The sequence below is a fragment of the Notamacropus eugenii genome, chromosome 2 (assembly GCF_028372415.1).
Source record: "Notamacropus eugenii isolate mMacEug1 chromosome 2, mMacEug1.pri_v2, whole genome shotgun sequence".
In the NCBI taxonomy this organism is placed as follows: Eukaryota; Metazoa; Chordata; class Mammalia; order Diprotodontia; family Macropodidae; genus Notamacropus; species Notamacropus eugenii.
This window is the reverse complement of record NC_092873.1, coordinates 394,414,512-394,435,873: the sequence shown is the minus strand read 5'-3', so window position 1 is coordinate 394,435,873 and position 21,362 is coordinate 394,414,512. Positions and strand designations below refer to the sequence as shown.

The following is a 21,362-nucleotide window of genomic DNA, read 5'->3' as shown; positions in this document are numbered from 1 at the left end:
AATCCCAAATCAGCAAATGCTGACATATATTGTTCTGGATTTCAGTATGGGTAGTTTAAACATTGCATATGTACAGGCCACCACACTATCCTCTATGGACAGTTTTCTGCATTTATTTTCTAGCTAAAACCCTGAAAATCAACTGTATCCGATAGATTTAGGAGGACTTGAGACCTGATTGTACTTATTTTCCAGCTGTGTGGTTGCCGACTAGTCTTATAATGAATTCAGTATTAAGTGGGCCACACATTCCACGAATTCATTTCCCGAGGGGTATCGGCACATGTGTGTGTGTTCAGAAACACTGCTATCACCACGAATCTATTTCTGTCGATTTTTTTCTCTGTGTGGTTATCCTGACTTAAAGGTCAATGACTAAATGGTGTTTGAACAGTGTCCGGCATGAATGCTTAAACTGTAGGGCCTAATGTGTAACCAGGACTCTTTCTTCTCTGTCAGCAGTTGGCAGGAGGATACTGTAAGACCTGGTTCCAACAAGTAAATAGACAGAGATATGCAATGAGGGGAGGGGACAGCCAGAGTGAGCATTTTGAAATTTACACCAGCAGTTGCTTCAAGTGATAAGAGTATTTGAGTAACCTGTAAGCCACGCGGATGCACAGGTTTCAAAAACAGGAAAGCCTCTTGTTTAAAAGTCCTTCTAAAGCAACATGTGGGCTCAGAAAAGAAACTGGCTTGTGGTTTAGTGATTGTACTTCCTTATTGATATAATGGTTAGGTGGTGCAAGGCCTCATGGGATTGCAATGTTGGTAACCACAGCCCTAACAGTTATATTCACTGGGTTCTGAAACAGGCCAGGGGGCTTTTTGGACAGATGAGAAATCGAACAATTTCCCTTTTCATTTCCCCTCTTGTGTGACTTTGTTAATTTTTTAAAAAAACTGGTAACAGAAAAGGGAATTTTGCTCACACTTAAAAGGAGTTAAGCTGGTCTTTCTGCTTCTCCTCAAAATCTGTGGTCCTTTCATGTCCTTACCCAATCCACCACTTATCTGTTCCTATCTTAAAAACACATTATCTGGTTTTGTTAACTTTTCAGGGGGATGTATATTTAGTTAACATACTTTGAGACTGGGTTCACATGAGGTAACCTACACTCTTTTTTGGGTGGGGTGGGGTGGGAAGAGGGTGGTCTGGACTTGTGATTTTAGAGGTATGGTAGGAATTCCTAGGGAGACAGAGGTCTCTTCCATTACAGATCAGTAAATCTTATGTAATTTAGGGAGTTGTCTCAGTTTCTCAGGGGTTAACTGACTTGCCCAGGATTCCTAGCCAGTATGAGTCAGTACTTGAACACAGATCTTCTTGAGTCCAAGGCCAGTCCTCTGTCCATTGTACTCATGTCCCTCCCATGCAGTGTTTACGTGTTTTTTTTTCTTTTTTGCTCCCTCCATATTGTTGTTCCACTCAAAGGTTAACAGGATGTTGAAGATAAGTCAGATGAACTTGTCCCTTTTTCAGCTATTAAGATAAGTCAGATGAACTTGTCCCTTTTTCAGCTATTAACAAGGGAAAATTAACTTGGGAAAATGCTTTTTTGGAGGCTGGACCAAATGTTTTGAAACTAAGGGGAAAGCAGACTACATCTATGTGATCATGGTTAACAGTGCAGAAACAAACATTCCTTCAGCTTGGTTTATCAGGGGCTGTCTTAGATTGGGAAAACATCACATATTCAGAGCTTCCATTGAAACCAGTTGCTTTCTATTCCCTGCTGTGTGTGTGTGTGTGTATGTGTGAGAAAGAGAGACAGAAACAGAGAGAGATGGAGAGAGAGAGAGAGAGAGAGAGAGAGAGAGAGAGAGAGAGAGAGAGAGAGAGAGAGACAGAGAATAACAAACCAGGCTAATTGAATTTTCCTTGTCCCAGTGTAGTATGTTTATAGTGTGTAGACATCCTTTTAAGGGAAAAACACATAAGCCTCCTGGGTGATGTCATTGTGCAGATCTATGAGGACCTGGGACAAATGGGATTCAGTGACTTGCCCAGGGTCATATAGCTGGTAAGAGGCCAGATTTCAATTCAGTGAAAGGAATCTTTCTGACTCGGGGCCTGGCATTTTATCCACTGTATTACCTAGCTGCCCTGGTAAACCCAATACTCTGTTCCAGATCTCCTTTATGAAGTCACCAGGAAGGTGAATCCTATCAAACTCACCAGAGTTATAATTAGAGCTAGAGTCCTATATTAACTCAACAAATACCTGAATGCCTACTCTGTGCAGAGCACTGTGCTGAGGGCTGGGAGAAATTTTGATAAGAAATTGTCCTTCCCCTCACAGAGCTTATAGTCTAGCAGAGAGATAAGATACAAACAGTGCTAACTGTAAAATATATTACACGAGAAGTGAATTACAGTTACTCCCAAAGTGTAGTGTGAGGTTGAAGAGGGAAGTGAGATCAGAGAAAGCTTGGAGGCAATGAGAGGGCTGAAGATTGTTGAACTGGGCTGCAAAGGAGGGAAAGAAAAGGAATCATAAGAACAGAACGGCATGAACAAAATCATGAGTGTGGAAAGGAATAGGACATATTCAGAGGACAGAAAGTAGGTTGTTTTTTTTTTTTGTGGAAGGTATAATACTAGTAAGAGTGGAAAGGTTGGACAGCAAGAAGTTTAAACTTGACTTGGTTGGCAAGAAAGAAGAACTGCTGAAAATTTTTTGAGCAGAGATCAGATCTATTCATTAGTAAGATTATTTTAACAGGGTGATGAAAGATGAATTGGAGAGAAAAAGAGTGGATATGGTAAGACTTTAGGAGACTATTGCAGTAATACAGAGAGGTAGTAATGCGGGGTGGGGGGAAAGGAAGAGGGGGATGCGCTACACGAGGGAAGAGAACAGAATGAACAAATTCAAGAGATTAGGGAGGTAGGGTCCATAGGATTTGCTTGTTGATCAGATACGACAAATGAGGGTAAATAAGACCAGAGATCTAGAAGTGAGAGGGAACTCAGAAACCTTCTAGTCCAACACCTCATTTTATAAGTGAGGAAACTGAGTGCCAAAGAGGTCATGTGGTCAATCAACAAACATTCATTAAGCATTTACTATGTACCAAACTTACCTAAAGACGTAGCAGTAGTAAAGTGTCAGAGGTGAAGCCAGGTCCTCTGCCTCCAGAGTCAGTTCTTTTCCCACCATATAAAAATTTTGAACATGGGAGATGGTGGTGCCACAAACTGGAATAGTGATTTCAAAAGACAGATGCAGGTTTAGAATGCATTCTATGCACGTGAGTGTGCATGTATACATAAGGAGACTAGTGTTAACCTTAAATTCGAGAGTCTTGGAAAAGAAAAATAGGGAGAAGAGAGTATATTTTAAGTGAATTTGAAGGTGAGCAGGTAAATCCCTCAAATAACATGTAGTCTTTCATCATGTTTGCTGCTTTCTTCCATTCTAACGTCTTGCAATAAAGAATGAAAAGGGCATGAAAATAGGCAAAGTGCATATTAAATTTCCCCCAGCTGCGTGCCTCTTGAATAAACCCTTTTAAATGTTCTTCCTCTTGAACCTAAGGAAAGAGGAGAGAGTCTTAAAGTGGGACAGGGGGAACCAAGGACAGAACACCAAAGAGTCCCTTTAAAAATTCTTGTGTATGTTTCCTTAATCAATTCGAATTTGGCCCGAAAAGAGAATGTATGAATGTATGCCTCTTCTACCCCTACCCTTCCTTGGAGATCTTAAATGAAACTTTTATCCCAGAATGCAGTGTGAGAAACTTCAACTATTCACTTGTTTTGCTTTTTCATTTTCCACTGGCAACCCACTCATTCTTCAAGATTACCTCCTGTAGGATTGAAAATTGTACCCATTATGCTTGGTCCTAGCTGACACTGTTCTAGCCGCTTTTTCAGGAGAGTCCAAAGGGCTGCCCTTCCCACCTCGCTCTTCCTAATTACAGGGTAAGTCCAAAGCTAAAGAACTGCAGTGTTTTATTGGTGGGTAAGGCTATACATGAGTAATTCCTTTTTAGCTATCAGAGAAGACACTAGGATAAGCAGATGTTATGAAACTAACAGGACTTTGTACCACGTCCCACCTCCTATTTCTCTAAACAGTATGATGGTCTTTGATGTTATCTCAGTAATCCTTACAATACCCCTGTGAGGCAAACTAATGATAGGAATTATTGCCCTCATTTTGTAGATAAGGAAACTGGGACACCAAGTGTGGAATACCTCCTCTGAGTCTACAGAGTGAGTCAGTGATAGAAAATAAGAAATGGACCCTGATCCCTTGATTCTCAGTTTCTTCCTGGAGGCCATGGTTCACAACATGCTTACGTATATTTGCTTTTCACAATAAAGTGAGCTTTGTTTTGTTTTTTAATAAGTTACCAGCTTGGATACATTTCTGGAGGAATTTGCCTGGGTGAGAAAGTTTGAGTTACATAGTGATATAAGAGAAGAACATTGTTTGGACATCAAAGAAAATCACACTCGTGCTTTACCCTGTATTTGTCATGAATTTCTAGTATGAAAATTCATTGTTTTATAATGCTTCAGTTTCTCAGCCTTTACAGATCATCAGATCCGACAGTTAGAACTTAGAAGCGATCCATTCTAACAGAGAGTCTAAGGAACTTGGCCTTTCTTTATATCCCCATAGCCTTAGCACAGTGTCTGGCACATAGTAGGTGCTTAATATATGCTTGTTTGAAGCTGTCAAAGCAAGTAAAGGTCCGTATTCACAGTGTGGCCCCGTGAGTGCAAATTCAATTTCCCTTCCGGCACAATTGAATCTTCATGAACTACATGAAATCCTCATGTGAAAGAAGTCAGTGGTGGAATAACTGTAATGCTTATAAAATTCTGGCACACTTTAAGAGCGTTTCACTCCTATGATTCTACCAATTAATCAATCAAAAAAAGCATTTATTAAGTGACTTCTATGGGCCAGGTCCTGTGCTAGGCTCTGATAAAATACAAATAATTTTGAAACTCTATTTTATGTTTATGGAAGCCTTTCCAGGAAGTTGTTTGCCTCAAAGGAAAATGTTATTTCACAATTTTGTGGGATATTCTGGCTCAGAGTCTCCATGGCCTCAATATAGGAAACTGCCCTTTGAGAGTTTCAGTAAACTAAGGCTTCTTCTTTTGTGCTGTTAGTTACTTATGTTCTTGAGATGGTCAAGGATGAAGAAATATATCTTTTTTCTTTCCAGTTGATAACATTTCCTTACTAAATGAAGCATTTTTGCAAAAAATAAAAAAAATAAAAAAAATGGAGGAACCCTCCGCCGCCAAACTCTGAGAGACAAATGAGGCACATTGCAACACTGTTCACATGTACAGCCCATAAAAAGTCTAAATGCTGAATTAGATTGAAAAAATGTAGTAGACATAATGGTAAGTAAATGCTAGTCTGTACATTAAAACAAAAATTCTAAACAGGTCTGTAAAAACACTGACTGGCAGTTGTGTATGACTTCTATGTTCTTGTCTAGGCAACTCATCCCATGTTGGAGGTGGATAGAAGGTTGAGACGCTTGAAAATGCATATATAGTTTATGGAGTTACTTTTTTGAGTAGAACTCAAGGGTACCTCATTAAGTGAGATTGAGAGTGAATAGTTAAAATTTTTTTCATTTAATGGATGGAAGAACAGAAACGACACAGAAGAAATGTGTCCTGAAGTCATACTATAAGTTAGTGGTGGAATGAAATTAACTTATATAAACTTCTTGAAGAATGAGACCATTTTCCATTTTGTTTGTTTATCCTAAATACCTAATATGGTGTGTTGAATATATATCTATAGCTACATATATGCATCTATAACTATACATACACACATATAAATATGCACATATATGTATATATAAAACTTGTTCTAGACCTGTACAGGTTACTCTGAGTGAGGAAACTTCACTGCCTCTATCAAAGCAGATTGGTAACTGGTCTGAAACACAGGGTTAAGAGTTCCTTAGGAGAACTGATTATTGACTTGTCCAAGGTCACACATCCAGTATGTATTAGAGTCTAGAGTTGAATTAAGGTCTTCCTGGCCTACTCTATATCTATTACTATGAATGTTGCCTTGAACAGAATTTGTTGTTCAGATGTATCTGATGCTTTGTGACCCCATTTAGGGTTTTCTTGGCAAACACACTACAATGGATTGCCATTTCCTTCTCCCATTCATTTTGTAGATGAGAAAATTGAAGCAAACAGGGTTAAGTGACTTGCCCAGAGTCACACAGCTAGTAAGCCTCTGAGGCCAGATTTGAACTCAGGAAGATGTCTTCCTGACTCCAGGCCTGGCACCCTATCGACTATACCACCTAGCTGCCCTTGAACAGAATAGGGACATAATAAATGCTCGTTGGATTAGATTGAATTTCAAGTTCAGTGTACTAGCCTAGACTCTGGAATGGAATCATATAGGTCTAATTCTGTTCAAGTAGAAAAGTATTTATTTGATAAATATCTACTGTGGGTCTAGCAGGTTAGGCATTGTCAAGACAAAAAAGAAGTAGACAAGATAATCCCTGGATTCTGATTTTAAACTCCACTGTTAAAAAAGTCAGCTGTGATTATAATACATTTTGGCACAGAAACTGGGCTTGATTCTGAAAACAAGACCTCTGTGAAAGCAGATTATTCATTTCTGCGTAATACTCATGGTATCCAAATCAATCTATTAGCAGCCAGTAGAAAACATCTCATCACCCAAGGCAAGACACACAACATCGAGGACTTCAGCTCTCTTGACTGGGTCTCATTATGACATCCAAATCTCACTGGAGCATGGAATCTAGTTGGGGAGATATAATACTGGTATTTGTTTTTGTTTCATTTATTTATTTAAATTTTTTTTCAATTAATGAATATCCACCTTATCTCTTTCCCTCCTCCATTGAAAAATAATAAAAAACAAAACTCTTGTAACAATTATGTGCAGTCATGCAAAACAAATTCCTGCATTGGTTATGTCCAAAAAAAATATATGTCTCATTCTGCACTCTGAGTCTATTACCTCTCTGTCAAGGACATTAGTCCTCTGGAATCATGGTTGTTCGTTGTGTTGATCAAAGTCCTTGAGTCTTGCAAAGTTGTTTGTCTTTACAATTTTGTTATTATTGTATAAATTGTTCTCTTGGTTCTGCTCTCTTCACTCTGCATCAGTCATATCTTCCCAGGTTTCTCTAAAACTGTCTCCTTCATCTTTTTTTTTTTAACTGCACAGTAGTATTTCATCACATTCATATATCAAGATTTGTCCATCCTTTCCCCAAACCATTGCAGTGTCTTTGCCAAGAAAACCCCAAATGGAGTCACAAAGAATCAGATACGTCTGAACAACAAACTCTTTGTCACCACAAAAAGGGCTATTATTTTTTTGTACATGTGTGTCCTTTTCCATTTATTTGCTCTCTTGGGGGTATAAACCTGTTAGTGGTAGTGCTATGTTGGAGGGTATGTATAATTTAACAGTTTGGGTGGCATGGTTTCAAATTGCTTTCCAGAATGGCTGAACCAGTTCACAACTTTATCAACAGTGTATTAATGTACCTATTTTCCACAGCCCCTCCAACATTTATTTTCTTTCATTGCCAGCTTTACTAGTCTGACTGGTGAGGTAGAAACTCAGAGTTGCTTTAATTTGCTTTTTTCAAATTACTAGTGATTTGGAGAATTTTTTCCACATGGCTATTTATAGCTTGGATTTCTTTCTTTAAAAATGACTTGTTCATATCCTCTGACCATGGAGCATTTGGCTTTAATTTTTTTTATAAATTTGAATCAGTATAATACTAATGTTTGAAAGAATGAGAGAACCAGGTAATTCAGTATATAATCTAGTACCATATCATGTGATACATCCTGCAAATATTAAAGGAATCTATATGATAAAACCTCATTGTGGAGGAAGGTAGTTAGAGAATGCTTCATGGGAACAGGGAGAAGGTAGGAACTTACACTGAAGTGGGTTCTCTTTGGATCTCATCTTAGTTGTGCTTCTGCCATTCTGTTATCATTATCATTCAGCATACTTTCCTGGGGAAGATTTCCCAAGGACTGTTGCTTCTGACTTCCCATTGGATGGAAGTGATCCTTTCCTCAGTCAGATTCATTCCTTTGCTTTGTGCCACAGAAAGATCATTTAATGTGGCATTAGAGGGCATCCCAGTTCTTTTGTGAAGCCTTCTCTGATCCTTGCCCCAATTTCCACCCCTCCCAAGAGATTTCATTATAATTTGATATCCTAGCACCTCCCTCATGTACTTATCATATTCTGATTTGTATTATATTTATTTGTGTATGTATAATTACCTCTCCTGAGAAGCAGTCTAGTATAGTGGATGGAGAGATGGACCTCAGAAAGAACTAAGTTCAAGTCCAACTTTGAACATGTACTAACTGCACAGACGTCTGGCATGTCCATGTTCTATGCATAAATTAAGAGTTGGAAGGGACCTTAGAAGGGACCATAGATGATGTAGGTGAAGAACACTGGATTGAAATCCAAAAGATCTGAGTTCAAATCCTGAATCAGACACTTATTGTGTGATCTTGACTTTTAACTTTTGCCTGCCTCAGTTTCCTCATCTGTAATTTTGGGTTCATAATAGCACCCACTTTCCAGGGTTGATGTAAGGTTCAAACAGGATAATATTTAAAGTGCTTTGTAAACCTTAAACTCTAGATAAATGTTAGCTTATGTTCATGTCTGATTCCTTCATTTTACAGAGAAAGAAAATGAATCAGAAAGGCTAAATGATTTGCACAAGATCACATAGCTAGTAAGTGTTAGAGCATGAATCTAAAACTAGCTTCGTGGCTATGGACAAGTTATTTAACCTCGAAGTGTCCCAAGCAGCTGAGATGGTCAATCTGCATTGATAGAGGGACACCTGGAGTTCCCCACACTGAAATTCCAGGGCAGAACTCTTTCTCTAGCCTCCTGTCCCCTAACTCCTCTCCATCCTCCTAACCTTCTCAAAGAGGTAAGGATTCCATATTATTTTCCTATGCATATTCCCATATGCTTAGCTTGGTACCTTATATAGAGTAGGATAGATATAGATATTATATTATAGATATTTGGTAAGTGAATGAATTTGGTCATGGCAGAATCAGACTCACCCAAAGATTCACTTGTTCTGATTTATGGCAGACTGACAGACCCTCAGCAAAGTGTGCTCACTTGTGTGGGCATCAAGAGAGGAAGCAGAACATCTGAATAGTTGATTTCTACGAAGTCTAATTCAAATGCATTGTATGGAGGAGGCCACTGGGTGCCTGGGAAAGAAGACAGACCAAGGCAAGGGCACATTAGGTATTGTATTAAAAGGATGCCAATGCAGAGGGTTTCCTTTTCATCTTTGGTTCCCTTCAAGTTTGAACCTGACAACATAAGAGCACTAGATTGGAAGGAGAAAACCAAGCCTGTCCCAATTATTTACATGCCCTCTACATCCCTCTTTGTTCCACTGTGTTTATAATAGACTACACTGAGGAAAGGAAGAAGCCCTGCTTAGTGACTTATACAGGAAATTGGAAATTGGAAACCCCAGAACGTAGCCCGGCTCTGTCTCCAATTCATGCTCAGACAAACTGAACTAAATTCCTGACCTTTGATCCCCCATCTGCAAAATGGGAATAATACCTGCTATCAGACCTTCATAATTTTTTGATTTCCATAGTTGAGAGGTATTATAAAATACAATATTTAATATTTCTATGTGGGAAATACGAAATCCCACATTAATACTAAATACTAAATTCCACCTTGAAACCCACCTTAATACCATATGATAATAATAACAATACCAAATGTTAGTACAGTACTTTATGTCTTGGACAGAACTTTAAGTACGTTATATCATTTGATCCTCACAACAGCCTTGTGAAGCAAGCAACAAGTATTTATTCAGAACCTATTTATATGCCAGACACTGCGCTAAGTGCTTTATATCGATCTTTATATCAACTCTATGAGGTAGGTGATATTACAATCCCCATTTTACATTTGAGGAAACTGAGGCAGACAGGGGAAGTGACTTGCCCAGACTCACACAGGCAGTAAGTGTCTGAGGCAGGATTTGAACTCAGGTCTTCCTGACTCCCGGCCCAATGCTCTACCCCCTGCACCACCTAGCTGCCACTGTACTTGTGCTTCAGGTAGTACAACCACTATTATCAGAAGTGAGACTAGACTCAGATTTTCTGACTCCAAGACCAATACTCTGTTCATTATACCGTTCTACCTCCAAAAGAGAAAGGTGATGTTACATAGTGGATAAAGAGCCCTCCTCAGTCAAGAAGACCTGCTTTCAAGTAGCATTTCTTATATAGAATTTGAGCAAATCAGAACAAATTCTGAGCTAATCCTTTAACTTCTTAGGGTCGCAGGCAACTCTATGACTGAGATACGGAACAATGCTGATATGCATTGGGAGAAGGAGTGAGATTTCCTCACTGGGAGTTCCCTGAATCAATGAAATTACAGGTGGAGTTCTCTTCCTTCCTCCCCCTCCCCCCAATTCTGCTTCCCTGCTTGAATAGTTGCAGTAATGGGGCACTTATCACCTAGTAGAGTAGCCTTTTCCATTGGATAGCAATAAATATTTTCAAGATGGAGTCGTGGGAGGATTAGTTCAAGTGAATTAAGAAACAAGTCCATTGTGTTGTTTGCTGTTTCATCTTTTTCTAGACTTTAAGTTTATGGTGTCATGCTTTAGCTGCCTCCATTTGACTGGAATCTTTTCCCTGATTTGAGGGGCACAATAGTAACATTGGACTCAGCTGAGTTACCAAGTGTACCATGATCTAAAAGTTTGGATCCAGCATCCATTTGTTCCCCTCTCTCTGTCTGGGATGTCTCAGTTAGTGCCTCTTCCTTTTTGGAAAACAACAGTGAACTTTGTTCAGCCAAAACGTTATTTCCCAAACTCTGATATTTGCTCCCTTGCTTTGCTCCCTCCAGCTGTTCCCAACTGCAGACCACTTATTACACATTGTTTGCTGTTTCCGCTGTTCCAGAATTGCCTGGAAGGCAGCCAGAGGAAGCTGTGGCCTATGAAACACTAGTTTTGGCACTTGTGGCCTTGACTTACACAGGTCTAAGTCAATGACTAGCCTCTTTGGAAAGCAAAGGGTGAATATACTATCACTGAAATGGATGGGTTAAAAACAGCCTTAGTGGATCAGCACCCTCTACAAAAAAGACACACTTCTGGTTGCTTGTCTATAGAATACTGAAAGAAAATAGTCCAGTTCAGAACAACCGAAGCAAAAATGCAAGCTGATAAGAGGTGATAAAAAGAAATGTTTATTCTTGGAGAACATAGCACAGTTTTTCAAATAACCCTTTATGCTGGTGTAGAAAACACCGTATCTGCAATTTTTTCTTCAAATGACATACTTTGCCAAGGCTAACATGACTAATTATATTCAATCATTAAACTGGCTATAGAGTGGGCATTTTCAGCTATATTGTTAATGGATTTCAATGTAATTGATTGGATTGACTTCATGGCAATCCAAAATGTCCAGTAAAGTGGTTCAAAGTTGCTTCATACTGACTGTGCTATTGTGTAGTGGTTTTAGGTTTGCATCTATCTTACTTAATTTTATAAATAAAGAAACTGACACTCAGAATAGTGAAGTGACATGATAAGCCCTAGTCTGTTAACCAGACAACTAAATTAAAGTATAGGTTGAATGTGTTTGAATAATTTAACCAGAGATTCTGGGTTACTTCTTTTCCCCATCCATCCTCCAAATTATTTTCCCCTTGAATTAAACAAGAATTGCTTCAGCTTTCTACTTCCTTTGACTTTTGAAGTATAGGCCATGAATCCCAAACAGTCATCTGTTTCCATTTCCTTTTGCTCATATATCTATTCCTGAGTCCCTTCCATGTACGGCCTATCATATTCTCAAAGGTGTTCAAGATTGGCTGTAACCCATCTGCCAAACTAGCATAAGCTGGAGGATGGCCTTTTTCCAAAGAGAGTATTAGGCCAGATACACCTGTCTGATGTAGATGGACAAACCAAGCCCTCCTTCTCCCACTTGGCCTGTCAGATACAGCTGAATACTTTTGGCAGATAGTCAGGCAATTTGGAAATTCACTTGCTGCTCTCAGCTGAGACAGACCACCTGGTTAGAGCCAGATCTAGTACATTCATCGTCCAACTCCCTGAGCATTCAGCCCCTAGAACCCTTTCTTTTAAAGCCCTCCAACATGCGCATGTCCCTTTGGGTAGGACTACATACCAGGAAGGAGAATGATAGAAAGTGAAAGGAGAGTGTAGGAAAGTGAATCATTCTATGAAGGCTCCCAAGGGCAGCATAAATTAATGATAGTGGAAGGGGTCACAGTGAAATACCTGACATTTATATACCACTTTGAGGCTGACTCCTCATTTAAGATCTAAGTTCCTTGAAATAGGGATTGTCTAGCTTGCTTCTATTTGTATCTCCAACGCAGAGCACAATACTAGGTACACAGTGAGCTACATTAAGGCTAATAACCACCAAACAAATGCTTTGCCCCCTCTGTCCCTTTTTCTCTCCCCCCTCTTTCTTCCTCTTTTTCTCCATTTTTTCTCTCTCTCTCTCCTCATCTGCCTATTATCCATCCACCTATCTCTATTATCTTTCTATATCCATCTCCCTCAATCTATCTATCCATCTATCCATCTCTGCATCTCTTTCTCTCTTCAGCCCCCTACATATTCATCCATCTTTCTTTGTATCTATCTTTCTCTTTCTTTCTTCCTTTCTTTCTTCCTTCCTTCCTTTCTTTCTTTCTTTCGTTCTTTCTCTCTCTCTTTCTTTCTCTCTCTCTTTCTTTCTTTCTTTTTTTCTTCCTATCTATTACCTCTCTCTCTCTCTCTCTCTCTCTCTCTGTCTCTATCTATGCATCTATCCAACCACCCAACCATCCATCTATCCCATCTAGACTGAATCTGGCAAGTTGTCTCCAGGTGAGCCTCACAGGATGTTGTATCTTAGTTGTTACCAGTCCAAAGTTTGGTCTTCATAAAGCAGAACACCAATTTACTAATTTACAGTAGAATGGAGATCCCTAACAAGATAACTAGGAGCTGCTATTTGTATAAGGAACTCCTTTCCTGGTGGTGGATGGGTTCATCTAGGCCATCATGTTAACAGATCAAAACATTGCTTAGTGAGCAGAGAATTAAGGAAAAGAAATTGAGTGTTGCTAAGAGGCTGGCTACATCAAGCCAATAAAATAACTTGATGTCTCTCCCTTCTCTGCTTTAGGGTTTTTGAATTTAGTTCTTTGAAACTTGGTAGAATTTTTTTTCTGTCTAGTTGAACAATTGTTAGTTAACAGAGCAATTAGTATTTATTAGTATTAGTGACCTCTCCTCAGGAGGTACTAGAGATGTGCAGACAAATTCTTGTTCTCTTAACTCTTTTCTCTAGATTTAATGAAGACTGGGTATTTTTAAATTTATTTTGTGCCACGATCAGATCATACTTTCCAATAGTATAACTTTGTTTTGGAATGAGAAAGATCAAGGTTCGAATCCTGCCCTAGATACTTACTAGATGTGTGACCTTGGGCCTCAGTTCCTTATTTGTAAAATGAGAGGTTTGGATAAGATGAATTTCAAGGTCCCTTGCCACTCTAAATCTCTGACCTTATTATCCTAACCTAAATGGTTTCCATTTAGACAGGTGATTCCTTGTTGAGACAATGAGAATTCACACTGATTTACCTTTGAGGTTTACAGAGGGCTTTACTCATATCACCTCTGTGAATTAGGTTTTGCAGATTTCATTCCATCTATTTTATTTATGAAGAACCTAGGATTCAGTCAGTTTAAAAAGGACTAAAGTTGCAGAGTCTAGTTTTAGTTTTGTTTCTTCTGACTCCAAGTTTCTTCTATGCCACACTCACGGACATCTCAAATTATGTGGTTCTGGGACTATCCTTCTCTCACTAGGAACAGAGTTAGGAAACATTTCTTAGGGTGAATTGTTCCTCCAGTCAACTAATCTCATCCTCTTTATGCGGTTTCTTATTAAGTTTGTTTTCAGAAGGTGACATTTTCTACCACAGAATTGGGCCTCAGGTCAGAGGAAAAGAGTTGAGTAGGCTTCTGCCTCAGTAAAGGTGACCAAGCTGAAGGCCATTTCATGGTAGGCTGATGGAAACAGGTACAGAGATCTATGGCTTCTCTTAGAAGTCCTGCAATCACTTAGCACATTCCCTGCTCCTCCCCATTCTGTTACTTTCCTTTCCCTCTCAAAGTTGGTCTAGAAGAGGAGGTAGGAAGAGGAGACAGAATATTGGATGATGTGAGGGTTCCTAAGGCTCTAGGCTAAATCCATGACTATCATCCATCCCTCTCCTCACAAAGCCTGAAGCTGAGTATGGTTTGGCCCCAGCAATAATCTGTTATTCTAACCCATTGCCCCAAATAGTTGAATCCTTCTTCAGGGTTCAGCAACTTCTTTAAGCTGTGAGTTCATGGATGCCAGAAGGTGCCAAGGTCAGGATTAAGCCATAGGTAAAAAAAACAAGCAGAGAGAAGTAAGTGAATAGGAGAGGGGAAGATAGAATCAGAAAAAGAAAGAACCAAGAAATAGTTGCAAATATAGAGTGGCAGAGGGTACTGGTCAGACAATGATTAGGCCTCCCAAAACATTGATTTTGGATGATGCTGGGGTAGTTCTGCCTATTAAGGGGCTAATGTCTTCTTCATCCAGAATCTAGGTAAAATCTAGAGAGAACAAAAATCTTTTTCTTGACCGGATGCTTTCATGTGTCCATTCTATCTTTGTGAGAAGTCCTTACTCATCTCTGTGCCTCACTTTCTTCATGTTCAAGGCAAGTATTCTTGTTGACCAGTTCCCAGGGTATTTTTGAAGTCAACAAGTTAATGTGTGGAAAATTCTTGTAATCATGGGGAGAAAAATCTTAAGCAAATGCTGTATATGTTATCAAGTGCCTGATAGAGCATTTGTGAGCTAGGTTTAATCAATCAGTTAACAAGCATTAATTTAGGGATTATTATGTGCCAGATACTGACTGTACTAGGTACTAGATTCCGATGAATGAAAATTGTTCCTGTAGAAATGCAAGATGTACTGAAAAAGTTAACCAAACATATTATTGTGGTCTCTCACTTTGCAAGGCTGTCCATATTTTGATTTGTAACTCGAATACTTTTTGAGCAATGGGGAAGTAGGAGGACTATGTGCAATAATCCAAATATTTTGTATTTTTTTGGTTTAGATTTGTGATTTCATCAGTGTAGGAAACTTACAGTGTGGAAACTCTACTGATGCATCTGCAAGTTCTCAGTAAAGAACTGAGCAAGAACCCAGTAAAGAACTCAACCCTGGAGGGGTTGAGTGGGTGGCTTGTTCATGGTGACATAGCCAGTTTGAGTCAGAAAAAGACTGGAATTCAAGGTCAGCCCTCTATTCACTATTCATCACTGCCTTTCCTTGTGATCATGTAGTACTTTAATCCTTATTCTGTCCACGTAAGATAGATAGGTAGACATTATCCAGAGGCATTCTTTCTGACTGGGTACCAGATCTGTGAAACTCTGCCTTGGGTGATACAGACTAGGGTTAAGCTAAAAAAGCCTAGAGCATCTCCTCTGTGTAGTTGGAGTCTATGCTTACTTATTCCCAGATTTATGAAGTCCTTTTGAAGTTTAAGGTTCTGGGTGGGGAAGGGGTGGGCTAGATGGAGATATATGTGTATGGGGATTACAATTACCCCGCAGCATTCCCAAACTCTCTCATAGGCCATATTTCCATAGCACATAGAACAGTAAAGGTGGGAACAGAGCTGCTGCAGAGACTGAATACTTCTCTGGAGGTAACCAGACATGAATCTCCACCCCTAGAAAATAACACAGTGTTTCCCAACTCTCCAACACAGTACTAGGGTAATATTATGGAGTATAATTACTTACATTTATGCCATCCATCTACTAGCTTGTAAGATCTATGATAATAAAGAACTAGTTGGTTCAGTGGATAGAATGCTGGTTCTGGAGGCAGGAAGACCAGAGTTCAAATGTGGCCTCTGATATTTACTAGTCGTGTGACCCTGGGCAAGTCACTTAACCTCTGTATGCCTTAATCCAGTGGAGAAGGATATAGCAAACTACTCCAGCATCTTTGCCAAGAAAATACCATGGACAGAATGGTGTGTGGGGTCACAAAGCATAAGACACAACGAAACAATACTTTCTTTCTCCTATCCTAATATGGCACAGGGCTCTCTATACAAGGTAGGTTGAAATGTTGGATGAATGAAACAAAGAAAGATTTTTTTCTTTATTACTTCTGGGATGGTGCATTGTTTCCACTTCCTTCAATGGACCCTTCTACCTCCATAATCAGACTTGTCAATTTGAGTGATGCTAGACACTTGAAAGGACTTCAAAGTGACCTAATTACCCATCATTGACATAAGCTGATCCACAGCAGTATCTTCTGGGTGAATAGTATGAGGATCCTCAAAAACTTTACCTTGTCTTTTCCTTCCCAAAATTCTTCTCTCCAGCTTGATTCATTGGTAGTTGATAAGTAAGTTTGATGGATGTATTTAAATGCTAATAGATGACCATACAATTTTTATGAAAGGCGTTTCCTGCTGAATCAGTTACAGAATTTGAAACAAAAATAAATAGCCTTTATAAAAGTCCTACCATGTACCAGGCACTGTGCTAAACATTTTACAAATCCTTATGAGAACCCTAAGAGGTATGTGCTATTATTATCGTCCCCATTTTACAGATGGGGAAACTGAGGCAAACAGAGGTTAGATGATTTGCCCAGGGTAACATAGCTAATAAATACCTGAGGTTGGATTTGAACTCAGGTCTATTTTTATTTCAGGACCAGCATTTTATAAACCGTGGCTCCTAGCTGCCTAGGTAGAAGGGAATCTCAGCAGCCATCTAGTATTACACATAACAGTACCTCATCTTATTGTGCTATACTTTATCGTGCTTTGCAGATATTGCTTTTTTTTAAAAACAAATTGAAGGTTTGTGGCAGCCCTGCATTGAGCAAGTCTGTTGGCACCCTTTGTTTCCAGCAGCATGTGCTCATATCGTGTCTCTGTGTCACATTTTGGTCATTTTCACAATACTGCAAATTTTTCCATTATTATTGTGTCTGTTAGGGTGATCTGTGAGCAATGATGCTTGATGTTACTATCCTACTTGTTCTGTGGTGCTATGAATTGCACTCATATGAGTGATGAATTAATTGATAAATATTGTATGTGTTCTGACTGTTTCATCAACCAGTCATTTCCCCATCTCTCTCTTTCTCCTCAGGCCTCCTTATTCCCTGAGACACAATAATATGGTAATTAGACCAATTAAGAGCCCTACAATGTCCTCTAAGTTTTCAAGTGAAGGGAAACGTCAATGGATGTGGCAAGCTTCATTGTTGTCTTTTTTTTTTTTTTTCCCATTTTATTAAATTTATTTATTTAACTTTTAACATTCATTTTCACAAAATTTTGGGTTACAAATTTTCTCCCCTTTTATCCCCTCCCCCCCCAAACACCAAGCATTCTAATTGCCCCTATGACCAATCTGCTCTCTCTTCTATCATCCCTTTCTGCCCTTGTCTCCATCTTCTCTTTTGTCCTGTAGGGGCAGATAGCTTTCTATACCCCTTTACCTGTTTTTCTTATTTCCTAGTGGCAAGAACATTACTCGACAGTTGATCCTAACACTTTGAGTTCCAACTTCTCTTCCTCCCTCCCTCCCCACCCCTTCCCTTTGGAAGGCAAGCAATTCAATATAGGCCATATCTGTGTAGTTTTGCAAATGACTTCCATAATAGTTGTGTTGTATAGGACTAACTATATTTCCCTCCATCCTATCCTGTCCCCCATTACTTCTATTCTCTTTTGATCCTATCCCTCCCCATGAGTGTCGACCTCGAATTGCACTCTCCTCCTCATGCCCTCCCTTCTATCATCCCCCCCACCCTGCTTGTCCCCTTATCCCCCACTTTCCTGTATTGTGAGATAGGTTTTCCTACCAAAATGAGTGTGCACTTTATTCTTTTCTTTAGTGGAATGTGATGAGAGTAGACTTCATGTTTTTCTCTCACCTCCCCTCTTTATCCCTCCACTAATGAGTCTTTTGATTGCCTCTTTTATGAGAGATAATTTGCCCCATTCAATTTCTCCCTTTCTCTTCCCAATATATTTCTCTCTCACTGCTTGATTTCATTTTGTTTTAAAGATATGATCCCATCCTATTCAATTCACTCTGTGCACTCTGTCTCTATGTATATGAGCGTGTGTGCATGTGTAATCCCACCCAGTACCCAGATACTGAAATGTTTCAAGAGTTACAAATATTGTCTTTCCATGTAGGAATGTAAACAGCTCAGCTTTAGTAAGTCCCTTATGACTTCACTTTGCTGTTCACCTTTTCATGGTTCTCTTCATTCTTGTGTTTGAAAGTCAAATTTTCTTTTCAGCTCTGGTCTTTTCATCAAGAATACTTGAAAATCCTCTATTTCATTGAAAGACCATTTTTTCCCCTGAAGTATTATACTCAGTTTTGCTGGGTAGGTGATTCTTGGTTTTAGTCCTAGTTCCTTTGACTTCTGGAATATACTGTTCCATGCCCTTCGATCCCTTAATGTAGAGGCTGCTAGATCTTGTGTTATCCTGATTGTATTTCCACAATACTTGAATTGTTTCTTTCTAGCTGCCTGCAGTATTTTCTCCTTGACCTGGGAACTCTGGAATTTGGCCACAATGTTCCTAGGAGTTTCTCTTTTTGGATCTCTTTCAGGCGGTGTTCTGTGGATTCCTTGAATATTTATTTTGCCCTCTGGTTCTAGAATCTCAGGGCAGTTTTCCTTGATAATTTCATGAAAGATGATGTCTAGGCTCTTCTTTTGATCATGGCTTTCAGGTAGTCCCATAATTTTTAAATTGTCTCTCCTGGATCTATTTTCCAGGTCTGTTGTTTTTCCAATGAGATATTTCACATTATCTTCCATTTTTCCATTCTTCTCTCTTTGTTCTGTGATTTCTTGGTTTTGCATAAAGTCATTAGCCTCCATCTGTGCCATTCTAATTTTGAAAGAACTATTTTCTTCAGTGAGCTTTTGAATCTCCTTTTCCATTTGGCTAATTCTGCTTTTGAAAGCATTCTTCTCCTCATTGGCTTTTTGAACCTCTTTTGCCAATTGAGTTAGGCTAGTTTTCAAGGTGTTAATTTCTTCAACATTTTTTTGGGTCTCCCTTAGCAGGGAGCTGATCTGCTGTTCATGCTTTGACTTCATGTCTCTCATTTCTCTTCCCAGCTTTTCCTCCACCTCTCTAACTTGATTTTCAAAATTCTTTTTGAGCTCTTCCATGGCCTGAGCCCATTGGGTGGGCTGGGACACAGAAGCCTTGATTTCTGTGTCTTTGCCTGATGGTAAGCATTGTTCTTCCTCATCAGAAAGGAAGGGAGGAAATGTCTGTTCGCCAAGAAAGTAACCTTCTATAGTCTTATTTCTTTTCCCTTTTCTGGGCATTTTCCCAGCCAGTGACTTGACCTCTGAATATTTTCCTCACACCCACCTCACCTCCTGATCCTCCCAGCCAGTGTTTGTGGTCTGAGATTCAAATGCTGCTTCCCAGCCTCAGGGCTTTTGGCGGGGGCAGGGCTGCTATTCAGTATGAGATTATGATCTGGTGCTGAGGTCGGGGCAGGGCCGCCTCTCAGGCTCAGTTCCCTCAGGGGGTTTATGCACAGACCTTCCGCAATGGATTCAGGCTCCCTCCCGCTTGGGGAACCCCTGTCTGCAGCCGCCTCTCAGCTTCTACCTCCCGGGGGGGGGCCTGAATTATGGGGGCACCCCACTCCCCTCTCGACCCGCCAAAGAGACTCTCTCACCCACCCCTGTCACCTGTGGGTGGAGGGACTTGTGCGGCCGCTGGAGATCCCGTCCCTGAAGCCTGCTCGGATCTGTTTCTCTCGGTGAAGCAGCCGTGGCCGCAGCAGGTCTGGGCTGGGCTTTGTGTCTGCAGTGCGACGGACCTTTTGCGAGAGGTTTGCAGATCCCTCTGTGGGTGGAGGGACCCGCGTGGCCGCTGGAGATCCTGTCTGTGAAGCCTGCTCGGATCTTTTCCTCTCGGTGCCGTGGCCGCGGCAGGGCTGCACTCAGCTCCCAGTCCCGGCGCCCAGTCCGCAGCGCGAAGGACCCCCCACGAGAGGTTTGCAGGTCTCTCTGGAACAGAAATCTCCCTTGCTCCAATGTTCCGTGGCCTCTGGGTGCGGAATTCGCCGTGAGTTACTTCCCTGTAGCCATTCTATGGGTTGTGGGTTCAGAGCTATGTGTATGTGCGTCTTTCTACTCCGCCATCTTGGCTCCGCCCCCCCATTGTTGTCTTTTTTTAAGATTTTGCCACAGCCTTCCTCAATCTTCAGCAACCACCACCCTTAGTCAACAGCAATCAACATCATGGCAAGACCCTCCCACAGCAAAAAGATAACAACTCCTTGAAGGCTCAGATGGAGATGCAGGGCGCGACTCCCACTGCAACATCCAGAAGAAGATAGCAATTCTACGATGTCACCAAAGGGCATTGTCAATTCTATAGTGGTTAAGGTTGTTTTTCTTAGCAATAAAGTATTTTTAAAAATAAGGTATGTACATTGATTTTTTTAGACATAATACTATTGTACATGTAATAGACTAGAGCATAATCATAACTTTTATATGCTCTGGGAAACCAAAAAATTTGTATGACTTATTTTATTGAGATATTCACTTTATTGTGAATAAAGTGGAACCCAACCCACAATATCTCTGAGGTATCCCTGTATGCTGGAAATAATCTCTAGCATTTATTTATACAACACCTTAAAGTTCGCAAAGCATTTTACTTGTGTTATCTCTTTTGACTTTCACGATAACCTGGGAGGTAAGTGCCATTATTATCCCCATTTCGTAGTTGAGAGAACTGAGGCTTAGAGAGATTATATCAATCCAGGAATCAATCAACACTTTTAAGGGCCGATTCTGCCAGGCACTGTGCTAAGCCCCTGCCCTCAAAAAACAATCTGATGGAGGAGACAACATATAAACAAACATATAGAAAGTAAGATAACAGGAAGGTAACTGGGAAGTAATTAATAGAGGGAAGGCGTCAGAATTAAGAGAGGTTGAGAAAGGCTTCTAGTAAAAGAAGGGATTGTAGCTGGAAGGAAGCCAGTAGTAGGAGTGGATGAGGGAGATTGTTCCAGGCATGGGGGACCATGCTATATGACTTGCTTAGGGTCACACAGTAAGGATCCAAGGCAGGATCTGAACTCGGATTTTTGGGACTCCAAGTCTAGCACTCTATCCAATG

The 21,362-nt window shown here is 40.1% G+C and overlaps 1 long non-coding RNA gene across 2 annotated transcripts in view; it reads left to right on the top strand.

Moving 5' to 3' along the window:
* Nucleotides 1–20,654, top strand: part of LOC140529113 (uncharacterized) — a 152,772-nt gene extending 132,118 nt beyond the window's left edge. Inside the window, exons 4-5 of one of the 2 annotated variants that reach the window (XR_011975432.1) lie at nucleotides 17,323–17,353; nucleotides 20,408–20,654. This is a non-coding gene — a long non-coding RNA (uncharacterized lncRNA). Of the gene's footprint in view, nucleotides 1–17,322; nucleotides 17,456–20,407 lie in introns of those variants that run through there. The other variant, XR_011975431.1, reaches the window with a different exon arrangement.
* Nucleotides 20,655–21,362: the final 708 nt, after the last annotated feature.